The sequence below is a fragment of the Cuculus canorus genome, chromosome 1, assembly GCF_017976375.1.
Source record: "Cuculus canorus isolate bCucCan1 chromosome 1, bCucCan1.pri, whole genome shotgun sequence".
In the NCBI taxonomy this organism is placed as follows: Eukaryota; Metazoa; Chordata; class Aves; order Cuculiformes; family Cuculidae; genus Cuculus; species Cuculus canorus.
In genome coordinates this window covers 128,288,748-128,295,336 of record NC_071401.1, presented here as the reverse complement: position 1 = coordinate 128,295,336, position 6,589 = coordinate 128,288,748, and positions in this window count along the sequence as shown.

Here is a 6,589-nt window from a genome sequence, read left to right as displayed (position 1 = left end):
AAAATAGAGAGCTATGGAACATGAGGATCCCAAGCTTAGTAAGAAGACACAGATGTCCCATTCTGGCAAATCTGCATCCCTCCCCCTTCTTTGGATGCCATTTTGGAGGAGACCATGTATCTCAGGAGAAGATCCACAGCTGCTAACTTCTAGGGCAAAGATCCAGGCTTCGAGGTGCTACACCTGGGGAAGGAATGGCAGCAGTAGCAGAAAACGGAGCAGTGTAACAAACCTCACACAGTGTAACAAACTTATTATTTCCAATAACTTTTTAATTATCTTTAAAAATATTCTGTATGGAAAACTAAAGAGATGCTGCTAACTTCATAAACTCGAATCACTTCTGGCCTCAGGTAAACCAACGTCAGCTGAAGACCCCAGGGTGGTGGTTTTGTGTTGACCGTAAGTTCTGATGTCTATCTTACAGCTCATAAGAATCCAAACTTCCAAAGAAAATGTGCCTCAGATGTGGACTAGTGGCTAGTGAAATTACCGAAGAGTAATCCAAGGCACAACCTGTTTTAACTTTCCTTGCTTTAGAAAGGGCTTACAGCTTTACCAGCATTAAGCACCCAGAGAACTGGAGAGTATGTTTATCTGGAAGCTTAGAAGAGCAAGTGGAGTATTTATTGGATGGTTGGGTGCCTTTCAAAAACAAACAAACAAACAAAAAACCCACAAAAAAAAACCCTACGTGCCATGGGAGCCTTGCTATGGCCCTAGGCTGTAACCAAAAGGGAGACAAATTTCTTTCCTCAGATAGAGAAATAACGATAATAAATCTGAGTGAAAAGGAGCAGATCAGTGCTTGTCTTATTAATGAGGGGAATGACACTGTAGCTGGAGGGGATTGTGGCACTCACCTAGGAGCAGAAAAGCTCCTATTTCTGGCTTCTGTTTCAAGACCCGGGCATCAGCAGTAGGTGTTGCCTCAGGAGTAATTTATTGGCTATAATTACAGCTTTCCTCCCTCTTGCCAGCTGTTTCACTTTGCATCTTGACAAACAGTGTTTAATGCAAGCCACAGTCCCTCAGGTGGCTCTGTGCAGCTCTGCTCTGCCCTTGTGCTTGTGTCATCCTGTGCGTGCTGCAAGGTCTCACTTTTTTTCCTACGTGCTACCATTTTCAATAATTGATGAACATGTGTAAATAATGCTATAAAATAGAATTACTTACAGCATTATTTTCCTTGTCACACCATCATATTGATGAAATTGGGCATAGCTTTTGCTTCACTTCTCTGTGAAAGATTACAATAATTTATTCTGCTTCAGCCTCAAAAGCAGAGGAGCTCTGCAGGACGTCATTAACCTGGACAAGCATAGGTCAGTGCAACAGTAAGAGATGGCATGAGATAGAAATCCTTTTTGGATGAATGTGGGACTTCTACCTACCCTGATACTATGCGTCTTTCTGGCACTCCGTGTCTAAAATTCATTTAATTCACCAATGGTATTTTGGGATTTCCTGTGTACGCTGAATCATAATAAAAGACATCCGCTGATGGAAGAGCATCTCAGCTCCATGGATTACAGACTCCACCCCAGCTGTTGGTTAGGGTCACCCAAGACAGCTGAAATCCACTTGAGATTGAAAAGGTGTGAGCAGTAAATAAAAGGAAATCCTGGATCACTGTATAGTGTTCAGTTCCCACACTTTGACCCCCTTTGGTCCCTTCTATATTTTGTTAAGATCATATTTCTTCACGTGCTGCCTGGCTTAAAAGCCATCATAAATCTGTGGCGTGCAGCAAGAATAACAGAGAAGGCACCGTGTAATACAAGGGGCTATAACTTCATCCCAGGCACTTGGATGGAGTCGTAAATCAGTGTGGCAAAATTTTAGCTAGGAGAAGCAGGGGCTGAGGCTGGGAAGTCGACAGCAGCCTGGTCCCTGCCAGCCACCGACCCCAGCCTCCTTCAGGCTGAGGTAAGCCTACCTGCCGTGGCATTTCCTTTCCAGAGTGGGGGAAACAGCCTGTCTCCTCCCGTGCTGCAGTGGAGAGGCTTCCCCCTGCCCCCTTCCCCATTTGTAGAGACCTGTGCCCAAAACTCCGTGTCCATTGCCAGTAGCTACCCCCGTGGGCTGCCCCAGCCCCTTCTGCACTCCCAGTCTTCTCCCTCAGCCATCGGACTACCTAAATTAAGGCAGAAATTGTAAGTATCTAATGAGTAACACATCCGCTGTATTTCTGATGATTAAAAGCATGGTCCGCAATCAACCCGGAGCACAATAAAATGTTCCTTTTGTTCTCCAGGCTTGGATAGTGATAAAAACGCTTTAAACATTTTTTTTGGGAAAAAGCACACGTTACTACCTGTGGGAAAAATAACCTGCTGAATGCCGCATACAGCTGCGTATCAACAGGTTGAAGCAAACTCAGATGCCAGTTGCACTGTGTGTGTTTACGTCAACTCTGTATTCTCTGTAAAAACAAAGTCACCACATGTTTTTGCTCGCATATGGTCAAACTACGTCTTGGCTTCCAGCTGCAGATGCTGAGTGTGATTCAGGTAGCCGGAATATGCCATCATTGGCTGAGGGAGGTTTCCTTTTGTAGCTGTTTTAGCTTTATGTGAGCAACAACTGTTTCTTATTTTGTGTTCACTTACCCAAACCAATGTAGATGTAGCTCCTCCATTAGAAATTTGGAAGGAGCTTAAGCTATGGATACACTACCATACACTGGATAATACAATCTCTTTTTCTTTACACCAGTGTGAAAAATCTTTTAAGCGTGGAAACTTTCTAAGGGAGATTTTCCTAATTCTCGTTTTGCTTAAATTTTAATAAAATTTGGGAATGTTCACTTTTTCTTTTTTCTGTCAACTAGTACAATATGAGGACTGTCTCAAATGCAATGTATTTTGTAAAGGTTTTTTTGCTACTGTTGCGACTTCTTAAGCACTGGAAAAAGCTGCTGAATTGCAAAGGAGAATGAAATGGAAACTAACTTGTCCATTTGAACCTCCAAAGGAACTTGGATGGGGAGATAAATGGTAAAATATTAAATCCTAGGCCATCAAACATTTTATTTCACCCACAGTAAATAGCAAACAAGGGAGAGAAAAATAAAATACAATGAAAGTTTTGGACATGTTTAAATTTTGGGGGGGGGTGTGGAGAATTAAGTTTATATTTTGTAACAATGCCTAACCTCAGTGGAGGTCACTGAAATCCAGAGAGAAGAGTGTTGTATGCACCCACGTGGGAATAACCTACACAGGAAGGACTGTAAGGACTGAGATTAGGTTGAAACCTCCTAAACCTTTGAGTGCTGCAAGCGGTGTTTTATTCTTAAGGGTTCCACAAAAAGGGAGATGTTTTTGTCACCAAAAGTGAGATGTTCGAAAAAGCCATCTTGCTGTGTAATGGGAGAAGGTTTAAGCTGCATTTTTTCACAAACAGTAAATGCCTATTTACCTTATCAGGAGTTATTTTACTTTCAGTTTAGATGTTTATATTGAGAAACATGTAAGAAAGGTACCTCTATTTGTGTTAGTTTTAAGTGCATCAAGTGTTTCTTGCTCTCTTCCAAGTGTTAATTAAAACCATATACTAATATGTAAACTGCTGCACTCCTTCAGCTGATTGAGAGACCTTTTTAACACACTAATGCCTTTGTCTGCATTATAGAAGCTCACTTGGGCTCCTTAAGAATGGAAATATTATTGTTTACATTTGCATATGCAGGCTGGACAGGGAAAATCTTGAGTAAGAGCCTCAGGCCCTGGCTGGAATACAAACATAAGCCACATCAGGGAACTTCGTTGTGTCTTAACCTGGTTACTCATATGGTTTCGATTTGTGTTGGAGACTCAGCAAGAACTGTATTCCACAACCAGACAAAAGCCTTTGTACCATCAAATGCTTAGCATGACTGGTAATCATTACTGTTAATTGTGAAACAATTAGTGCCAAAGTGACTTAGGAACACAGATTTATTTCAAAATCAGTGGGTATTTTGGCCTTGTTTTTTTGATGTCTTTGTCATCCTCTGGTACGCAGTGCTGGCACTGTGATTTTTGGTGAGATCTCGGCATTCAAGCCACTGAATCCCAGATCCTCATAAGACATCCTCAAAGGCACTCATCTCCTGTAGTTTTTGTAATGGAAGTTAATACCTGGAAGCCTTCATTGAAGGTTTTGAAGCACATGGGTCAGATCTATGCCAACACAGCTTTAAAACGTTCTGTTATACTCATGTCATTCTTGGTGTGCTGCTCTTGGGACTGGGCTAAGTTTCAGTTCTTTTTACCAATTCTACTTCTTGCATTTGCATTGCAGCAACAAAGATGTCAGCAGCTCAGTGGCTCACAGCTCTCCCAGTTCTGCAAAGCCCATGATGCTGGAGACCTTTCAGCAGGAGGCCAGATTTGCTTCCTTGACGTTGGCTCAGTGAAACTCCAGCAAGACACTAGGAGAATAAGCCAGTCAGACATGACTGCAGGCTTCAGCATTGCTGCAAGGAGTATCTATGAGCCCAGAATAAAGGAGCTGAGCTGTGCTATAGCCCAAAGCTGTACACAATATTGCATTCAAGTACCATGGAAGACAGCTAAGGAAGTATTTAATTGGGGCTAGAAGCTGTGCTTGAAGGCCCTACAACATTTCCTGGGTAGTCCCTAAGGGAAAATGCCTTTGCCAAGAAGAGGCAGTACCATCTTGAGGTCAGTGCAATTGCATCAAAAGCCTGTTTGGCCTGTTATCGACTGACCCTCGTATGCACCTAGCTGGGCTTCAGCTCTTGCAGTTCCATTAAGTGCATTAATTCACAAAGTAATTCAGATCAACGCAGAGAGCTATAGGGGGAAAGCCCAATAAACACATCTCACGCAGAGAGAGACTTGAAGATAGAAACACTTCTTGGTGTTGGTAACTCCTTCAGTGCTTTTTATGTTGCTCCATGCCGCGTGCAGTGACGCAGCATGTGTGGAGAGCCGCTTCCCATGCTCCTGCCACGCCACACAGCCGGATTTCTTCCGCCTGTTTTCCTGGTGGAAAGAGCATAAGAGAAGGCATCTTCCTGCTTGGATTGTCATTTGTTGGCATTCCTGGTTGCTTTTTTCCCCCCAAGCATATGTAGCTTAACCATGGAGCATTAGTCAATTTCCAGTTTGTATAATCACCATTTACCAGTCCCTTTTTGAGTTTTAATCCAATTCTGTCCCCTCCCTTCCCACAATCAATTTGCTGATGTATTTCATGACAGAAATTACTTTCTTTCATCAGTAATCCTGATAACCATTCCTGCCACAACTGATATGCATTCATATTGTGAGAACTGCATAGCGTTAGTTACAAGATCCCCTCCAAGCCCGACCAGATTTTAGCTACGCCACCTCTAGATAACTACTGTGCACAATCACATTCATGACAGTCAGCAATATGCTCAGACTTCAGATTCTTACCACAGATGACTTCTGCTACTGTTTTATTTTGTTTTCATTTAATATTTGTCTCCCATCATGAGCACAGTCCTGGGAACCTCTCTGAGCACAAGGAAAGGCAGGCATTTTTTCTTTCCTGATGCACACCAGCAACTTCTCTGCAACCACAAGTGTGACTCTTATTTAGCAATATGCAGTGTGTCATGTTGAATCTGTACCAGCAGCGATTGGCATGCCAGCTACCATCTGACCGCATTTTTGGATTCTCTCCCAGTATAAATCCCCCTTTGTAATTTGCCCTTTCAGCAGAGTGCCCAAGAACCACTTCTGTGTTTAACGCCTTTGCCCTCTCAAGAGCAGCCATGGAGGAACAGCCCCAGCAGCTGGCACTTCACTGTACCTAAGCACAGTTGAAAAAACAGATTTTTCACAAGTGTGACTGGTAGCACAGCCTTTTGATTGGCTAAAAACATTTACCTTTGCTTTAGTGTTGAATTAAGTAAAAATTTTCATGCTGGGCATCTGGCTTTAGAGATATGGAGGTTTGCTCACACTAAAAAAAACCATCAAAAACATAACAGCCTTCAATAGGCTCATGGAAGACGAGGTAGAATGCCCCACAAATCCATGCAGCAAAGATCTAAAACTGAGCAACAGTGGCTTTAATGTTAGGGATCTGCCTGAAGTCTTCTTCATACCTTGTGTCAAAACACCATGTACTTTCTCCAGGGCACAAAAGGGAAACTAAGAACTGAAATCTAGAGCTCACAGAAGCACCTCCCCTTCCCCCTGCTTTTCACCTGGTCTGTTATAAGCAAATGTACAGACTTTGTTCCAGCTTTGTATTAAGCTTCTGCTCATTGGTTAATGCTGTTACACTAACGAAAATTAAAAAAGGTGTTTAAGCAGACACAGTTTATAATAAAGTATATCTTATGCTATCCAGTTATCATATACTAAATTACGCATACTCAAGATTATGCTTTTTCCTTACACCTAATGTGTACCACACAACAGCGCGTGACCTCAAGAAGTAATGCTGACTACAGTTTTAAAAAACAGTTTGTTTTTCACCATGATTCCAGCAGCCCAAGCTACTTACTTACATTTCAAGACAAACTTTATCAGTATACGGTTCTGGAAAGTATTTGGTACCACAGAGTTGCGTTTTAAAGTTTCTATTGGAGTTCCTATTAGCT